At 45.4% G+C, this 19,431-nt stretch overlaps 1 protein-coding gene across 7 annotated transcripts in view; it reads left to right on the plus strand.

Moving 5' to 3' along the window:
• Positions 1-19,431, plus strand: part of RREB1 (ras responsive element binding protein 1) — a 126,524-nt gene that overhangs the window by 15,012 nt on the left and 92,081 nt on the right. The window lies entirely within an intron of this gene.

Here is a 19,431-nt window from a genome sequence, read left to right on the forward strand (position 1 = left end):
GGCAGAAGCATGGATGTGTCCCTCCTCTCCCAAGCGGTGCACTTCAGAGTTCACTGTGCTTAAATTGAATCGAGTGGTAGTTAAAACGTCAATTATGGGCGGCTGTGGAGTCAGACACATCTCTGCTGCAAGCGTGGTAACCTCTGGCCGTCAGACAGGGAAGACAGCTGTGGTATGGTCATCTCTAAAATCACTGTGACCTGAATCATGCTGGAGCTGTGGCACTGGGGTTGTTTCCTCAGGACTGCCCTGTCCTGGAATGAGCAGTTCCTGGTACGTGCTTGTCCAGTGAAACGTGGATTCAGAGCAGGGAATGCCTCTTCAAGCTGACAGAAATGCCTCTGGATCTGTGGCGAAAGGTTTTTTTAGCCCTGTGGAGTAAGTCATACTGCATTTTTCTCCTGCAAAACTGAAAACTAGAGGGAGTCCTACTTATGTCTTAAGTCAGACCAAAAGCCTGTCTAGCCCAGGATACTGGTCTATGTGGACTTAACCAAAACAGAATATGGCAAAAGGCCACCTGTTACTGATGCTTTCCTAGTACAACTTACCAGCAATCTGCAGCTTCTGCAATCTCTTGAGCCAAAGGGCTTTCATATGGGATCAGTATTTAGGATGAACAAATCTTTTTCCTGAGCTTGTCCAGTGACTTTTTGAACCTGTACAGACACTTGATGTGATGGTGAGTTTTGCAGTTGGAGGGGAGGTGAAAACAACAACCTTCGAAACTTGCCATTTGATGCTTCCCCTTGATACCATTCAGGACTTGTACTGTGGGAAATAGTGAGTAATGATTCACCACTGACCTTCTCTATGCCTTGTGAATCTCTGCTGTATCACCTCTGTAGCCTTCCCCCCAGGTTGGAGTCCCGATCTAAGTATTGGTTACTATGCAGAAGCTGTTCCATGCGTTTGATTACATTGTTCACTGAATACTTGTTAAAGCTACAGTTTTCCTTGTTAGCATCTATCACAGGCACATGCCAAAAGTACTTCATTTGCCTACATATTTATTGCTGTAAGACATATACTTGGATAGGCTTAAAGATTTCCAGGTGCTGCCAGGATTCTCCTCTTCAGCAGCTTTTTTGGGAAACTTTCTCAGTGTTGGCAGGTTATAGGCAGAAGATGCTGATTGGTAAGGGTGTTTGCAGGTCTGGCTCAGTTACTTGTATCCCAGTTGCTTCAGAACTGCTTGTTTAAAGCGTGCTTCGCTCTCTGCCTTCTTTCCCAAAACGACTACCAGTTTCTAAGAGCAGTATCTCTGTATCCTTCCACTTCATATTTTTTTATGCCTTCAGGGCAGCCTGAAGTGTGCCCATCATAGCGAAAACCTTAGTGAATGCAGCTCTGGGGGTATTTTTTTGAGCTCCACCCCAATAAAGTGATACTACCCACAAAAAGGTTTGCCCACTTCTCCTCATCCAAATACTAGACTGCTTATATGATTCACTCATCTGTTTGCTCTCTGCAGGTATCAGAAGAATTGGTTTGAGGTCCTTAAATAAAATGTTTATTGATGTAAGTCTATTCTGTTCCCATCCCCTTTTTTTGGTAGTCTGCCAACCCACTTGTCCACCTGTAGGACTGCTCCATGTTGTTGTACTTGGAGATTTTAATTTTTGCAGCCAAAAGAATTTTGCTTCAGTACTAACCATACCGCTAGTATTTACTTATGTTAGATTGCTCCCAGGGTGCTTTACAAATCAGTGCCTACAATGCTACTGAAATGCAGCTGCTTCTGAAGTGGAAAGTGAGAAAGGAAAGGTTTAGATCAGGTCATGCTAACCCCTTTCTTTCTCTGTGTAAAATGCTGTACATTCTTCGGTACTGACATAGCCTAAAAAGGAACCTTGACTTTTAACACCCTCCCTTAACCTGCCTACCAAATGATGCATGCTACCTGATTTGTATTTAGCTGGCAAAAAACTATATTCCAGCTTGCTAGAATGGGGGACTTAGTTGCAAGGGTGATGGTAGCCATTTCAAACCTTTTAGTAAAGAAAGCCCTTCACTGTGAGAACTCAGCTTTATCTAGGTTACTTATTCCCTTTATTAAGCCCCTCAGAATGGATGAAATATAGTGGCCTTTGGAGAAACAAGCCCTGTTCATTGTGCTGTACTGATTTATAATCATAATCTTTCAGTGTTGCTGTGTATAAAACCATTCTAATAAGCTGTTCAGCACTTATTGCTGCAGTCTGTGGGCTCTGTGAATTATATAAAGTTTGGAAGTAGCCAGCCTGTCTGTTTGGAGAAATGAGGCAGAGGGCTCTCCTTTTAAACTGTGAAGTAGTGGTTGTAGTTCTGACTGTTGAATTCGAGTCTCATCTTGTATTGCTCTGCTGCTGCCCTACATATTTAGTGTCCTAAATTTAAATTTAGTATCTTAAAGGCCACGTGAGGACCAGGGAATGGAGCCCTAGCATGGCATATGCTTTGCAAGTGTCTCTGCTCCTGGGTATTAGATCAGGAAAACCTAAAAATTAACATAAAGTCATTGTGTATGTGTAAGCACGAGGACACATTTATGTTGCTTTAATTAGAAGTAATTTCTTAGCTGCTTTTTTCTTTCTTAGGGTACATATCCTAAATATTGAAGTTCTTAGGTATCTTAAAGGTACGTCCTGCAGTGCTAGGCCAAGAAGCTGGTAAGGACCTTTTGTATTTGTCTCCCTGCCTTTCGAATGTTCAATTTTGGCTGGATCAGTTCTCTAATGGGACTTGCAGTGTGGCTGATTTAGTTGTGCTGGTGCAAGGAGGCAATGATGAAGACACAGCAGAGGAGGACAGGACCTCTGATGCAGTGCAGATAGGACATATTTTAAAAGCCCATGCAACCATCATTAAAAAGACTCACGCTAAAACCATCACGTGTTTGTAGTGAAGCAGGGGTGTGCCGCTGACCCAGCACAAGGGGCCAGGAGGAAAAGTGGAAGAAGCAAGTGGTGGGCCGTTTTGCCAGTTTATCTTTGCAGGTGCCTCAAATCAACCTCGGATTAAACAGGAGGCATTGCTTCCTAGCATGGATCCTGGAATACATGCTGCAGTGTTGCTGGGCTGATTAATTCCTGCACAGGGAGCCTAATCCAAGCTCTGCTCCATCGGTGGGGGGTCATTAGCAGTGTCTGTTGTATCTGGCCTCATATATAGGAACTGCATCTGCTCTGTTGTTGGGCTTAGGATCTTTGCCGGCTTGGGGTTGCGCTGTTGAAAAAACAGCACAGCCTTTTCTTTTGTTTGTTTGTTTTAAAGATGCTTCATTTTTAACTTGTATATTTTTATCTGCATTCTGGCTTCCAGCTTTATTGAAGGCAAGAGTGAGCATCCACTCCATGGCTGCTATCAATTCATGGGTATCTTTGTACCATGATGCCAGTAACTGTACTGAAAGAGTGGCAGGCTCATAGAGTCACTTTCCGCCACCACCCCTTTTGCTTTTCCCACTTGCCCCCATCTTTCAGGTACATTGTGGTGCTTGCCTTTTAAGGTTGTGTTTTAACACCACTTGTATTTAACACTTTCCCCCCCCACACACCGCTTCAAGGCAAGTATTCTTCCAGGTATGTGACTACAAACAATGCAAAGGAAAAAATCTCAGTGGAGATCTGTATGTGATGTTTGTTCTCTCTTTGAAGCTACCTTTTTCTTAAGAGACTTCTGATATTTAGGTATCTCCACTCAGCTTTCCCCTTTCTGGTGTGTCTTTGCCCAGATAACTAAACAAATTCATAATGATGTTGATATAGTGACTTCAGAATGGTTTCCTTGGCAACCTAAACATGCATTTGACATCACAGAATGAAGAAGCAGTTTATAGCAAAACCAGCTTAAGGAGGGTGTTTTGTTTTTGTTTTTAATAATTTGTTTACCCCCTCACCTTCAGCAGTTCATTTCTGTTGTTGTACTGTAACTTACCTCATCTTCAGAGATGCACATACAAGGGTTTGTGGAGTTTCTCTGTGAGTCGTATCTCTAAAATGATCTAGGTAGCCAGTGCTCTTTCATTTTTCCTGTCTTTCAGCAGTCACACCTCACCAACTTCTGTTTTGGTCACTAAAGGAGAAACAAACTGTAGGATTTCCCTGGCATGGAAATGAGCAGCTGGAGGATGGGGAACAGCTTCTGGAGAGGTGCTGACCCTCAGTGCAAGCAGCACAAAACTATACTTTTTTCTTTTTTTTTTTTTTTATCAAGAAGCTTGATAGTTTCAGCTGTGATGATAGTCTCGTCTTCCCACCTTACCACATGTTCTCTGTCCCCTCTCTTGACGCGAATCTCTTTGCTGCATTAGCCATGCAAAAATTCTGATGCTTCTGTAAATCAGGTCTCCTTTAGTTGTTCTTTCTGCTCTCAAATTAATTTCCATGTTACGAGAGTATCTTTCTTAATTACGTTTGAGATTGTGTAAGGAGATCATGTTTCATCATGCAAGACTGTGGTCCAGGTTTTGTTCTGGTTGAACTGGTACAAATCTGGTGCAACTTCGTCAGTGTTGGTGCAGCATCATTTGTGGAAGGAGCTGGTTTGTGTGGTCAGGAGCAGCGTATCAATCACTGCATAGGGATACCAGCTTAAAGAAAATAATAGTGAAGAATGATGTAGCTTTTACTGGAATGCTCAGACTTCTGTTATAAGATATGGAACTAAACATATCCTAAGGGCCAAGTATGTACAATAACTGCAACAGCACGTTTCTGAGAAAATTGTCTGTTGCAAATGAACACGGACTGCGGATGGCCTTTATGGCATCCACACACTTGATACAGGCTCTGTCAGTGGTTATCATCAGTTATAATAGTCTGTTTGCTTTTAAATTTCTGAAGTTATTTTTTATAACTGTTTGGGGGAGTAGCATGTAAAACAGGGCAGCATGTAGAAATCTAAAACTCCAGCCAAAAGACACCTCCTTTTTGTGTCTACGTGTTGCAGCTGTCTATCTCTTGGCAGCAGGCAGCCTGTGTAGAATGTGAGGTTTTAGCGCAGAACCGTGGAAGAGTGAATTAAGGAGTCCTGAACTTAAAACATTCTTCTTTCCTAGGGAATTTCAGTCCTCACCATTGCTTAGTTATTTGGAGACTATTTCTAGGTTTGTGGTTGGTTTTGTTGTTGTTTGCTTGGGTTTGTTGTTGTTGTTTGTTTTTCCTTTCAGTAACTCCTTATATTCACAATATGATAAACTGAGACAGGTTGTTAACTCCTCAGTTATTCTACAATGTAGTAATCAGATGAATTGGAGTCAGTTGAACGGATACCCAGCTGGGAGGAAATACAAAAAAAAGCATGTGTGTATATTTTTATGGGGAGGAGAGGAGGAAAGGGGAGATTTCAGTTTTTCACTGTCAAATGGACTTTTGTATAAGCCAAATAAATAACATTTTGGTTTAGGGCTGTCAGCACAGAACATGTTGTTTCTGCACAAACTATGGATAGCATCATGACACCTAGGGCATAGTTACACCTTTTTAATCTCCCTGCATAACACCCGGAAAGGCAGAGGATTTTGTGAAATGAGCCAGTGTAGATGCTTCCCTCCAACAGTTCCACACTATGAGTATTTGCATTTTGGAGTAAAGTAGACGTATACTTGTGAACCATGCAGGCAAACTGACAAGGGAAAGGTGTAATAACACATTGTGAGACTTTCCATTAAATCTTATTTTTTAAAAAATATGTTGTGCATTCAGTTACACAGGTGGTGTCAGATTAGAGGGTGGAAACCGTGTCCTCAGCGCTCTGAGAAGCGGGATTTGGGTGATGACCTCTATCTCCCTCACAGACTAAATCCTTGCGTTTTGCCTGGGCTTTTCATTATTCCGGCCTGGTCTGGGGTACAGTTTTCTTTTCAGCTGAGCCATTTTGTGCTGTTGTAGTTGCATCCGCTCTAGGCATGTGGAGAAAGCCAGCGCGGGCAGTTTCGTATGCCAGTACTTCTGCTGCCTCGCTGGTACAGGGCTGGGCATCTCTGACTTAAAAAGGTATGGTTAAGTCGTTCAGATTTTGTGTGCGTGGATGAAGCCTGACTTTTTGCTCCGTAAAAAGCCTAAACCTTTCCAAAACATCTGTAAGTTTTAGCATAGAAAGGCTGCGTGGTGCGATGAAGAGGGCAATGAAGCTGGTGAGGGGTCTGGAGCACAAGTCTGATGAGAAGCGGCTGATGGAACTGGGGCTGTTTAGGCTGGAGAAAAGCAGGCTGAGGGCAGACCTGATCGCTGTCTACAACTACCTGCCTGACAGAAGGCTGTAGTATAGAGGGTGTTGGTCTCTTCTCCGAAGTAGCAAGTGATAGGATGAGAGGAAATGGCCTCAAGTTGTGCCAGGGGAGGTTTAGATTGGATATTAGGAAAAATTTCTTCCCGGAAAGGGTTGTTAGGCATTGGAACAGGCTACCCAGGGAAGTGGTGGAGTCACCATCCCTGGAGGTGTTTAAAAGGCTTTTAGACAAAGTTCTTAGGCACATGGTTTAGTGCTAGAGTTAGGTTATGGTTGGACTCAATGATCCTGAGGGTCTCTTCCAGCTGAAATGATTCTGTGATTCAGCAGGTTTCGATTTTGTTGTTGTTGTTCCTGACTTTTTGCACGGCTTTTAGGGCCTTGCTCTTCGGGAGGCTGGTGTTAAAAGGAGTGGAAATCATCCCGGGGAGAGGAAAAAGGACAAGCTAACCTTGGCACCTGGGGCCTGGCTATTATGTTGCGCTTCCTCTGCGGGGCGGCGCGGGGCCGCCCGGAGCCCGGTTCTCACAGCAAATGGAGGAAGTTGCTCTCGCAGGGGAGCGGCGCTTCGGGATCTCCTCTCGCCCTTGGGGGTGGGGATGGGGCAGGGTGGTGAAAGGGAGTTACACAAAGCACCCGAGGCGGGGGGAAGAAAAAAATAATACATTAAAAAGCACAGACAAAACAACAGCCTCGATCCCTCAGCTACGTGCAAAGTTCGACAAACTTTTCGGCAAAGTGGATGCTTCGGGGAGGGGCTGGGGGCGCAGAGATTGTTTTGAACCCGGGGAAGGTACCACGGGAAGGAGCCGGGGAAAGGATGGAGCGGGGCGGCCGGTCGGCTCTCTCCGGTTGCTGACTAAACAGTTATGTCAGCTGGCAGTCGGCACGGCCTGGGGATTTGCGATAGAGCTCCTGGAGGGTGGGGGTGGCTGTGCCGGGGGGGAAGGGCGGGGAAGGGCTGGCCCGGCCGCGGCAACTGCTGCTCCTGCCGCTCGGGGCGGGGGGGCCCGGCCGCGGGGCTGCGGCCTGACCCCGGGAAGCTGCCGCGGGGATGCCCGAGCCGAGGGGCCGCGTGTGCATCCGCCGGCCCTGTTCGTTTAAACGTCGGTGCGGTGCCTCCAATGGCCACCCTGACCGGCTGGAAGGAGAGTGTTCCTGTCTGACTGGTACCCGTGCCTTCCTCGCCTGCTGAGTCAGGGCCCTCCTCTGCCGAAGTAGCCCAGGACCTATTGCTGGGGTGCGAGGGGCACACTTACTCCCGTCCCAAGTTGGTGCCGCTTGCAGATGCTGAGGGAGAAAGAGGGCGGCTCCGAGGGTTTGTCCCTGTGCCCGGCTCTGGCTGGAGCTCACGGTGAGGGGGCAAAATGCAGGGGCACCCGCAGCCCCTAACATTCTGCCTGCAGCCCCTGACACTCTCCGTGCTGCTCGTCTGCCACAGGTACAGACTTCCCCGTGCAAGCACAGCCCGGCGCTGTTAGAAAGTAGACGGTGGGATTCTGGCTGCTGTTCAAGTTCAATGTTTCCTTTCTTGGCCTTGAAGGCAGATGGAGCCCAGGGTAGCCCTTGCACAGAGCAGGAGGCATGTGTAATGATTCTTTCAGGTCCGTAATGTTCAAATCCTATTTTTCTGTTCTTCTTGTTTTGTTTTCCATAAATTGTACGCTGTAAAGTTGGAACAGCCTTGGAACAGCTGCGGCTTTTCACCTGTGTGCTTCCCTCCCCTCCACCCCCCATTAGCAGTAAGTGAAGGATGGGTTGCATGTGAATCACCTCTGTACCTATTTCGTTTCTCCTGTCCCAGCAGTGAAAGACAGAGAAGGACCCTGTCCTGACAGGCAAAAAGGGTGTGTGTCTCAATTGCTTGAGGTCAACTGAGTTAGCTGAACACAATTAAAGAAAAAAAAAAAAACAGCAGCACTCAGTCTCTTGATGCTCCTTAAGGTACAGCCTGCCGTGTCCAAAGCCTAGTTTGTGGCTGTGTGAGACCAGTTAATGTGTTAACCTGCATCTGAATGAGCATTAAGATAGATTTTTAGTAATGTTAATCTGACTCAACTGAGCTACCATGGTTGTAGTCGTGAGTGAACCTGTCTAGCCTACATGGACAAGCTTGCTGGAGGCTTTAGTTAGCAGGGCAGCACCAATCAGTGTTTTTAATGGCCTAATTAAGATGATTTTTTTTTTTTTTCCAAAGGTGAGAGTGCTATGAAAGATGAGCAGAGGCTGTAGAAAAATGTTTATATTGTGGTGTGGAAATCTACAGATCTTGCCCAGGAGTTGCTTTGGTGTACCTTTGTGCAGCTCTCATCACCCAGTGCAGTTCTCAGCTGGGTGTGTTGTGCCTGGCGCTCCTGCGCAGCACACCTGGCTGCTGCGTTATGCACAAGTCAGATGGTAGCGTGATTTCACAGGGCCTCACCATCCTTTGCTGAGCGGCCTTACGGTTGAGCTGGACAGCTGGGCTTCTCTCAGTTTGTTCTTGGTGATGTAGGTGTTTGCTAGCTGGTGTAGGAAGGTTATAGAGCACTAAAGGGTCTGAGTGATGCCTCAGTGTCTGTTCTGCTGTAAACACTCCACTTGCAACTGGCCACAAGAGCAAGTGCCTTGTGAGGGGGTGTTAAAATCAATAAAACCTTTTGAACCCCTCATCATAAGGACATTGAAATACTAGGTAGAGTTCAGAGGAGGGTGACAAAGCTGGTGAGGGGTCTGGAGCACAAGTCTGATGAGGAGCAGCTGAGGGAACTGGGGCTGTTTAGCCTGGAGAAAAGGAGGCTGAGGGGAGACCTTATCGCTGGAGAAAGTGATAGGACGAGAGGAACTGGCCACAAGTTGCGTGAGGGGAGGTTTAGATTGGGCATTAGGAAAATGCTCTTAATGGGGAGGGTTGTCAGGCATTGAAACAGGCTGCCCAGGGAAGTGGTGGAGTCACCATCCCTGAAGGTGTTTAAAAGGCTTTTAGACGACATTCTTAGGGACGTGGTTTAGTATCAGAGTTAGGTTAGGTTATGGTTGGACGTGATGATCCTCAGGGAAGCTCGAGGGATGATTTTATGATTGTGTGATCTGGCTTTTTTCCCTGCTTGTTGTAGGTAAAAAGGATTTATTGATGGTAGGGTTTTTTTTTTGAGCAGAGGAAAACATCTCCAGGAGATAGGAAGCCACTCAGAAGACGTACATCTCATGGTTTTTAAAACAGTTAGGTTGTCCATGGCTCTACAAAAATTGAATTAGTTTAAAAGAACAGGGGTATGTAACTGCTTGAGTGCTTAGACATAGAACCTGAAAAGCTGAATAACCACAGTTCTCGCTAACTTCACAAGGAATGCTTTTGGAAGCCGCTCTTGATGCGCTGGGTACAAAGCACTGCAAGTGGGGGTGAACAGTTCTTTAAAATATTTTGGCACACAGAAAACTTCAGTGAGTGCTACTTGGAAGCTGAACACTTGACTTTTCGTGGATAAGATCAGTTTAAATAGGTGTGTTTTTCTTCCTTCTGTGTGTATGAGAGAGGGGAACAGAAGGGTAAGTAAAAAAATCAGAGGAAAAGACTTCGTTGCTGACTTGGGAGTCTTGTTTGACCTTCTGAGCCCTGTGCACTTGTCTGTGGTTTCCAGCCAAAGGCTCTCGCTCTGAGAGCGCCTTGCCTCTCGTGCTGAACTATTTTTTGACGCACTGAATGAATGCAATATGTTAACACTCCTGTAAGTCCCAGAATTGCTTGGCTGCCCCTTGCCCTGCCTGCCTTGCGCTGGCTGAAAAGGTACCATTGTTTGTTCTGCAAACAGTGGGCGATGGTTGTTTCCAAGGTGACTATGGTGCTGTTGCTGCCCTCTAGTACAAAAAAAAAACAACAAAAAAAATCAGCTTTAAACACCTGAGAGCATCCCTCTGTCACCAGAGATGGTAGGAGGGAGGAACGAGCTGCTCGTTAGAGCTCTCTGGGCTGGTTATTGTAATAGCGCAAAGATGGAGAAAATGCCAATAACCTAAGAAGAGGTGGTGCATATGTTTGGTTTACACTACAAAACATTCTTCCTAGGTAGTACATAGGTACAGCTATTGAAACATGAGTATTTCTAAGGATGTGTCTCTGATGAGAAGAAATGAAGGTGGATTTAAGGTCTCTCAAACAACACACTGATCAACCATTACTTGTGGTTTGAGTTCACAGTTGTAATAGTCTGCTTTTTCTTTTACTTAAGAGGATGTTTTGAAGACTGCTCAAGCAAGGTTGCATGGACTTCTATAAGGAAAGCAAGAAAGGAACACTCAGCAGTTCTGCTAGCCTTATAGGTTTTCAGATTGTTTTGGAAAACAATTATTTGGGGATAAAGTATGCATCCTTTAAGAATAGTACCCCAGTTTCTTCATTGCTTTTCTGTATTCTTAGAAGGCCTGTGGTACTCAGAATAGTGATTTATTTTGAAGTGTCTAGGTGAATGGGTTAGAAGCGTTTTTTCATTCTTCCGTGTGTGCTGCCTGCTCATCTACTGATGCAGCTGTTTCATATGGGGAGTGGAGAGCTGAGTTGAAAAAGAAAAACCAAAACTTCTTTTAATTGGTCATGGATGCTGCTAGCAGAACTTTGCCTCCCCCCCATCACGTTTAGTACAGTTCATACACAGGTTTCAGTAAACATTAACCACTTTTATCAGGGCTCGAAGTATGCTGAATGGTTAGCAAAGAGCATGTACTGAGAGAGAGAGAGAAAATGAACAAGTCCAAGGTCAAAAGGATGGTAGATTTTTCTTTATTAAAATAAGGGGTGGAGAAGATTGACAACACTTCGTGAAAAAAGTAGGCCTGTGTGGAAAAATGTGATTCTTGTCCTTAAGCTTTCATCCAGGTGAGAGAATGTGGGGGTACCGCGAGGAGGACATGCATCTTTAATTCTTCTTCTGCTCTAGTGAGGCGACCAGAACACATCAGTCCTTCTCGCACTGCTGCTGACTGACAGCACAAACTCCTCGTGACTCGGATCAATCCAGAGCGGAGTATGATCTTCAATATCGCGTGTTGCATCTTTATGAGGGTCTGCTCCTACCCAGCATCTGCAGAGCTCCCACTGACTCCAGCAGTGCACAGCCAAGCGCAGGCAGCAAGAGATCGCAGTTTCCTCCCCTGCCTGCATGAAGCAATGGTGCAGAGCCACGCTGGTTAGGAAGAGTTGGTTAAAGAACTGTGGTTTAGCAGTCTGCCTCACCTTTCTTTCTCTTTGATGACTTGGATGTTTCTCTATTCCTTTTGAGGGATGCAGCGCTGTTAATTTTTGCTGCAAAATGAATTGTTGTAGTGGTTAGAAAATAGTTGATCAGCTTATCAATGAAGGTAGCTTAACTGCAGGAAAATTAATGAAATTATTTTTAAGCTGAGGTGTGGAAAAAAAAGGCACTTTGAAAAGAGCATGTAACCTGCCCTAATGAAATTTGTTAAAGCATCTGATGACAGAGTTCAAATTGTAAGTTATTTTTGGTTGTGCAAATCGGCATATCCTGTCCATCCTAGCTCCATTCAAATAATACTTTGCAAAAGAAAGAAGCAGCAGTGTTCACCTGCATGTTTCCTAGAAAACAGCATCATTGAAAGGTTGTACCTCATTGGAAAAACACAGATTTACTTAAACGATACATCAAAGACAGAAGAAATCCAAACCGTCTGTGGCTGATCTGACAGTAGTTTGAGAAACACCCTGCACTGCGTGCCCCTCAAATAAGAAACGTGTGCGCACAGTTAAAAATCTCATCTTTGTGGTGACACAGATGATTCAGTGCAGGAAACGAGAGGAATCTCATTCAGCAGTTAAGCATTTGCGGAGCGGGGTGTGAGGAGGTCATGGTGTTCAACACACCCCATTAGAAGAAACCTTTGGGCTCCTTTCCCTACTGCATTTTATACTGATTTAAATCAGGGTTGATACTTGAAACACCTGTGCGAGAGGCAAATCCCATCCTGTTTGTTCCACCTGGATCAGCTGGGAAATGAAAGAGAGACAAGAAGAGACTTTGTTGGTTTTAAATTTTAGCTTACAGACAGACATGAGCCATCCAGCTCAAAGCCATCCCTTGTCAGGGGAGGCGCAAGGGCTCAGCTCTTGCATCCCGTGGGGTGGCCAGGGCGGTGCAGGGAGCGGGGCCACCACCCCGGCTGCAGTGGTGGCCCATGTTCCTCCTCCTGCTGTGGCTGTGTGGTCCTGGGGGTGGCAGAGGGAGAGGAGCTTTAGGTGCAGGCTTGCAATTACGGCCTCTTGGAAGACGCTGCAGTTCATCTAAATATAAAATACAGACTGCGGTTTTGGTCTTAAATATTTGTGGGATTTTAGCAAACCACTACAAACAAACAAAGTAAACAGCAGAGAAAAGTGACACATTTCAGGCAGGATTTATTTTTTATTTTTATTCTCCAAGGTGATGTGGAGGCTTGTATTCTGTGACTTGGGGTTCAAAGGAAAGACATCTCTCAAACTGAGAACTTCTTTGTACATGTCTTGTTCACAAACTTCCCAAAGAGCTTTATTTTAAAGCGTTTCAGGAGGCTGGGATGTAATTTTCTTTTTAACTCTGTTGATGTTCTCCCACAGCTTTCCAGGTGTTTTTGCCTCCTTCTCCAAATTCAAAACAAACAAACAAAACTTCCTTTCTTAATAAGTCGATTGTGTGTTGCATTAAAAGCCTTTGTAAAGTCAATGGAGGGAAACAAAATCATGTGTGCTACTTGAATTCTAAAATACATTCATTTAGTACTAAGGGCAAGTTTAATGGGAGCATGTACAAAACATTACGTGTGTGTGTGTAAACTTTTGCTTTGCCTGGAAACTGACCAAGGAATAAAGTAAGAAGGAAGTTTTTAGATTGCTTTGATGCCTCTGCAAAAGCATTTGCAGCTTTGTATTTGCTGTAGGTCTCCAGCTGATAACCGGCACTAATGAGGTGGCTTTTCATACAGTTTTATTGAAATTATTTATGCAAATACAGCGCAAACTTTATTGCAATAGCAATCATTTACAGCACATAGCTGGTAAACAAAAACATTACTGGTCATTCTCCAGCGCCTCGATAGCTTCTGCTCAGTTCTCGCTTCTGTACCCAGCTGTGTGTCCTCCCGGCGTTTATTCCTCGACTCCAGCAGACCCACAGGCTTTGCCTGCTCATAGCACTGAAGAGCAGGAAGGGCTCCCTCTTGAAGAACCACTCATCCTGTTTTGCGTGTTTTTTTGTTTTGGTTTGGTTTATTTTTTTAAACCTTTGTGGAAAAATACTTGTACTGTCAGTCTGCAAGACCACAGTCCTGTTCTCCTCTGAAATTGTTTCATAAAAGGTTCTCAGAGGACCATTAACTGCACTGCGGGAAGGAAGAATTCCATGCATCCCCATTTTAGATACCCTTGCAAAGGCTTCAGTGCAAGAGTATTCTCTTAAATATCTAACATATAAAATATAGCAATAGATAATATAGTGAAGGGATTCATGCTGTCAGCCATTGCACTAAATTTCTGTCCTCTCTCCTTCAGCTGGGCTGGGGAAGACAGTCTCTTTACTCCCAAGCTATGATGGTCAAGTTTGACTTGGTAGGAAGTTTTTGTTGGGTGAGATGTGACAGATCTCTGTTCTGTGTGAGCACCAGAAGAAAATGTGGGGGATGCCCCACTGCAGCCTTGGGGCAGCCAGGAGTTGGTTGGGGAGACTTGGTCTTTTATTTCCTATGAGCATGCAGGTGGACCTGAATTTATTTTACGGAAACTTTCACTGGCTCTCCCACTGAACTTCAGTTACAGTGTGTGATTTGGGGTTTTTTTGTTTGATTACTGAGCTCAGTAGAACGGAGCAGGCGATGGGTATTCATTAACGAGCCACGCTGCTTGGCTGCCATTTTGCCTCGATTTGCTTGGGTGTCTCGCCTATGAGGGGCAAGCAGGATTTGGCTTCAGCGCTGCAGATGCTGAGTGTGCTTGGGGCAGGCGGCGGTGCTCGGCGTTTTGGGTTCAGCAGACAGAGCTCACTAGGCTAAGGGCCAGTTGTAAGATATGCTCCCGTCCTGCAGCTCAGCCTGGATACCCATAGCCCCGCCTGGGCTCCCTGGCACAGGATGCTGACCAGATAAACCATCCAGAGCCGAGCATCCCCGGTGCGAGGTAGCAGGGGCCCAGGAGAGGTGACCAAAGTCGCTACTCTGCCAGGCTTAAAAGCCTGGATTGTTTCAGTCTTGCAGCTTTCGTGTAGGGTCTTGCATTCAAAGCACTAATGACTTCCTCGTTGGGACCCAGACTCCTTAAAATTTTATTAAAGGGATTGTCTGTGCTGACATTTAGCTAACACCAGATGTTGGCTTTCAGTTACCAGTGTGGAGGTGGCATAGCTAATAAAGGCAAGGGTAAGAAACTTGTGAGAAACTGCCTGTCAGATGCGGCTTTGTGTACTGCAGCCTGTGCCAGGCCTGTCACTTCTTCATGGACCAGTGTTCTACAAGAAAGCTTTTTTTCTTTCCTCCTTCTTCTTTTTCTTCTATACTCTTGACTGGCCAAGTGTTTTCCAAGCACGTGTCTTTTTCAGGTGGCCTTGCTCTTTTGTTAGATGCTCGCTAATGCAGGGAGAGTGCAGAGGTAACTCAGTGGCAGATTTCAGGGGTTTTTGCTTATATTTTGGTATTTCTTCTGTACATAACTTTCCTGTAGATCATAATTCTCCCCCTCAACCTCTCTTTGCCATACCCTCCCTCAGAAAATGTCAGCAAGCGATTGTTTCCTTTGCAGAGCTGCGAGCCCCTAGACAGAGGCTTTTCCAGTTTTATGAATGCACCATTTGTTGCTGAGGGCACAACTGTTCGATATAACTGGCTGCATCCCACTCTGCTTGGGACCAGCATGCACTACAGCCAGGCTATGCATAAACCAGATTTTTGTATTAAATGGCACCATTTTGTCCCCAGCAGCAGTCTGTCTGCCTTTTGTGTGTGCGCGTGTGAGACTTGCAGTTTTCAGATGCAAAATATATAAAGAACAGCAGTTCTGCAGAAAGACATGTTACTAAGTGAGTGTACCGTGCTATTTTAAGGTTTATTTTTCGTAGGGAGTTCCTGATGAGTGATTATTTCTTCATTATTTTGTGTGGGCGGGCCAAGGCACATTTTAAAATATTTTATAAAATGGATGCATGGTATAACATTACAAATGTAGTTGTTTTATTGGGGACATACTCAGTTATAACTTAACTGAAAATACACATAGCACTTTAAAAGTGTATGTGCTCATTTATGTTTTATTGTATGTCATCAACCCGTTGTATCCCCCCTTTTTCTTCTTCAGTGCGGCAGGGCTGGAGACTGTAGATCGAGGAGTAGTTACATTCATACAGTCTTAAAATTACATTTGGCCCTTTTAAGGCAACCACAAGGCTGATGTGGCCCTCCAGTGAAAATGAGTTTGACACCCCTGGTGTAGATGCATCCATTTAAAGATGCACTGTGCTTTATGTTTTAACTATGTCTAGGCATTGTCATCTGATGCCAAACCTGGCGCTCTTTCTCAGCACCTGCCCCTTTCACCCCCCGTTCTAAGGTCAGCACAATTCACTGTTTTCGGACAAAACAGTGCACATGGCTCTGGGCTGCTGCGTTGGGTCAGGATGTGTTGGGGGCTCCCGTTCGAGTTGAGATGCGGCCTTCAATCCCAGCACAGGTTTCTACAGCGCACACACATCTGTAACGCTCGGTTTGCACTTCAAAGAATGCAACACTGTCCTGCTGGTGGGCTGGGAGGTGCGTGGGAAGGGGGCGGAGGTGCAGTTTGAGGTTAGTGGGTACCACGCTTTTTGCATGCCCTTTCTCTGTCCTTGTACTGTGCTTCTGTGTGCCGTTTCTCTGTCGTTTCCCCCTTGGCCCTGAAAAACAGCTTTTAGAAAGCACCATCCCCATTCTCGGTTACTTGAGCGCAGGCTGTAAAAGAGGGAGGTTGCATGAGGCTCTGGTCCCAGCAGATGAATCACAGCTTAAGCTTTTAGTCCACGCTGCCTGTCTGATTTGTCTCAGTGCCAGGAGTTTCTCCTTGGCAGCACAGCGGGCTCTTTCTCCCATCTTCTCTCATACCTGTTGAGTCCCAACCCCCTAGCAAATAAGAACACCTCCAAAGCAACCTCACCAGCTTAGAATTCACCCATTCGTACTTCAGTAAAAAATACTTTCCATGCTCCATCATCAATGTGTTTAAGAAATGGGGAAAACTGGAAACTCCTCTAATTTTCCCTCTTTAAAGAAGATGATACTGAGTGGAGAAGAGGTTTCCCCACCTCACCATCCTTTGGGTACCCACATGAGTTTGAGCATCAGGCAGGCTTGCCTGAAACGTAATAATCCATCTACCAAAAAAAATAACGACAGCAACAAAAAAGTACAGATTTGCAGCCTTTCTGTGGAGGTTTCCACCCCCCCTTCGCCTCACCATGTTCCTTCGTATATTCACTGCCCACATAATGTTACCCGTGGGATGAGAGTGGGAGGGGGAAGCTTTTTTCTCTTTCATGTGACTGCAGCACAGTTAATAATTGTACCAGACTTCAGGCGCTCGCGTGACCAAAGGGATTGATCAGATTCGTAACCAGACAGAAGTTTTTCAGGCACATCTTCGTGCCTCAGCATCCCAGCAGATTCAGAGAAGGAGCCAGATCTGCTTTCTCTGTGATTGCTCATTTGTTATGAGCTGGCTTGAGCTGGCTACATATAGCACATGGAGACAAAGGCTGCCCTGGCCTGAAAAGCCCCTAAAGAAAAGCAGTATACTAAATACATCTGTAAAACGGTGTTCAAGTTACAGACTGCATGTGTCTCAGACACTCTCGCTTGCTTGCTCCATCTTCCCTCCCCCTCCTCCCTTGTGCCTTAAAAAAAGGGACGGCAAAATGTTTGATAAAATGCATGAAGTGCTAAACTGTTGATATGATTAAAAAAAAAAAAAAAGAGTCCTCGCTCAAGCCTCTGTTTCCAACACTTTAATCTTTTATGGACTGCATACTTGCAGTGGGAGTGGAAGGGGATGTTGCAGGCTCACTTTCAGTGTACTTAGAAATCTTTCCCACAGCATGAAAACTCCCCAGAAAACATGTGAAACAAGGGCCTGGAAACCAGGAAGTTTCTGATGCCTAGCACTCATTGCTCTGAGGGATTTGCTGTGCTCTGGAGGTCATGTAATGATCTTTCTTCTTTGTTGGCTTCTCTAACACTATTTTACACACGACTGAGGGGTGCGTGTGTGTTGCTGAGCTTTAGGAGTCCTTGTTTCTGTACCACATTTTTGCCCCTGGGTCTTTTCTTACTGCACTCCCGTGATTAATATGTCTGCTGCTTAAAATGGCTACTGAGCCACCACCAAGTTCTTGCTGCTGGTTACCAACTGCTTAACCCCTGTCATAAACCACCCAGCACAGCTCTGAGTTGGTGTTTTTTTTTTTTTGCTGAGCAGGTATATTTCTGATCTTGGGGCTGTCCATTAGCCCTATGAATACTGTACACAATGAAGACATATATCTGCTGTGGTGATGAAGATACATCCTGATGCTGTGGTCACTGCTGCTGCCCCTGTACCACTCTCTGGTTAGATCTGTGTGGTGTGTAGTCTTCTGGGTGTATGGTTTTGGTGTTTGGTTTTGGTTTTTTGTTGTGCTTTGTTTTTGGGTTTTTTTTCTTTGTTTTACTCCCCCTTACTGCTTTGCATGGTTTGGAGGGTTTTTCTGAGGAGCTACAGAAGTTGCTAACACAGAAAAGTGGCGACAAAGGTGGGAAGTTTGGCACTTGAGGGCTGACGATGCTGGCTAGCTGATAAGGAAGATCCAGTTCCTTGCAGTAAAGAAATTGTGCGTCCAGTTTCAGTCTGTGGTGGACTCAGCTTTTTGTTTTCTGGCATCTTCATGTGCCTGTGTTTGTGCTGGAGTGCGATGGAGCATGAAAGGAGTCGGAGGAGAGAAGGGGCTGCGGGTTGTGTCTGGTTGCCAAAAGAAAAAAAAACAAAACAACAAAAAAACACGAAAAAAACCCAACACCAAAACAAACAAAAACCCAAAAACTTGACCAAAAAGAGGGTTAACCGGAACATACCACGAAACAGGTTAGTCAGGGCACCGAAGCCACATACAAACCTTCTTCAGTGCTTTAAGGCATCTTCAGCTCACCCTCCTCCCTCTACCCTTCCTGGTTTTCCCCCTCTCCTCCCTGTTATGAAGTAGTCCTGCGCCGCTGGGGTCTGGACGGGGGGCAGGCGGATGGTTGCAGCACCGGCTCGCCTGCTGCCAGCTGTGTCTTAAGAAATGGAGGGTGCACTTGTCCGTGCCCGTCATCCCATCGCAGAGGCAGCGCTCTGGTATGCGCTGCCCGGGTGCTTTCCTGCCCTCCTGACAGGCTGCGTTGCAAACAGTCCCAACCGAAAATTCGCGGGGGAGGAAGAGGAGCAAGGAGATGGGGAATGCTGGAGGGTGGAGCTTGGAGGGCTGATCCTCCGCATAGTTAATCATTACTTGCAGCATAACCTGTTCCTGTTTTCTAGAGTTTTCACTGACACCCGTGGCCAGGAGCAGATGAGGAATATGTGACAAACTGCTTTCCAAGTGAAGCCCTTTGCCTTGCAGCACCGAGCCTAGTGTTTAGTACAAGACATCATTTCTTCTGTAACACGTTTATGCCTAATCGTTCAGTAAACATACCATATATAGTCGGGTTCGTGCTCGCTATAACACCCTGCTGCACGGCGACTATGCTAGTACCACACAGATTCCTTAGCTCCTGGTAACCAGCTGACAAATAGGATGTTACCGTATGTAACGTAAGTATTCCACACAACTGTGGTTTTTACACTCCTGCTCACAGTGCATAAAGCATGTGTTTCTAATCATGACAGTCTTAAGTATGGCACTTTGAAAAATGAAGAGGATTACACTAAACAAAGTACCTTAATCAAAGGATGGACCAGGTTCCACACGTGCATTTTTGTTGTGGAATAAAGATTCTACTCTTTCTGTAAACATCAGACAAAGCTTGTATTTATGAATCAATGTTGCAGGGACTTTTTTAAAATTCTTTTTTCACTATCACTTCCTAGGTGATGCGTCCCAAGGTAGAGCTATGATTCACTGAGAGCTTTCTCTTTTCATTCTAGCATCTTTTGTAGAATTTCTCCCCTTCCTCTTTCTCTGTGCCATCTTTTGTTTACTCTGTGCTAGCAGGGTGCTGAGTGTG

Source organism: Patagioenas fasciata, chromosome 2, assembly GCF_037038585.1.
Source record: "Patagioenas fasciata isolate bPatFas1 chromosome 2, bPatFas1.hap1, whole genome shotgun sequence".
Lineage (NCBI taxonomy): Eukaryota > Metazoa > Chordata > Aves > Columbiformes > Columbidae > Patagioenas > Patagioenas fasciata.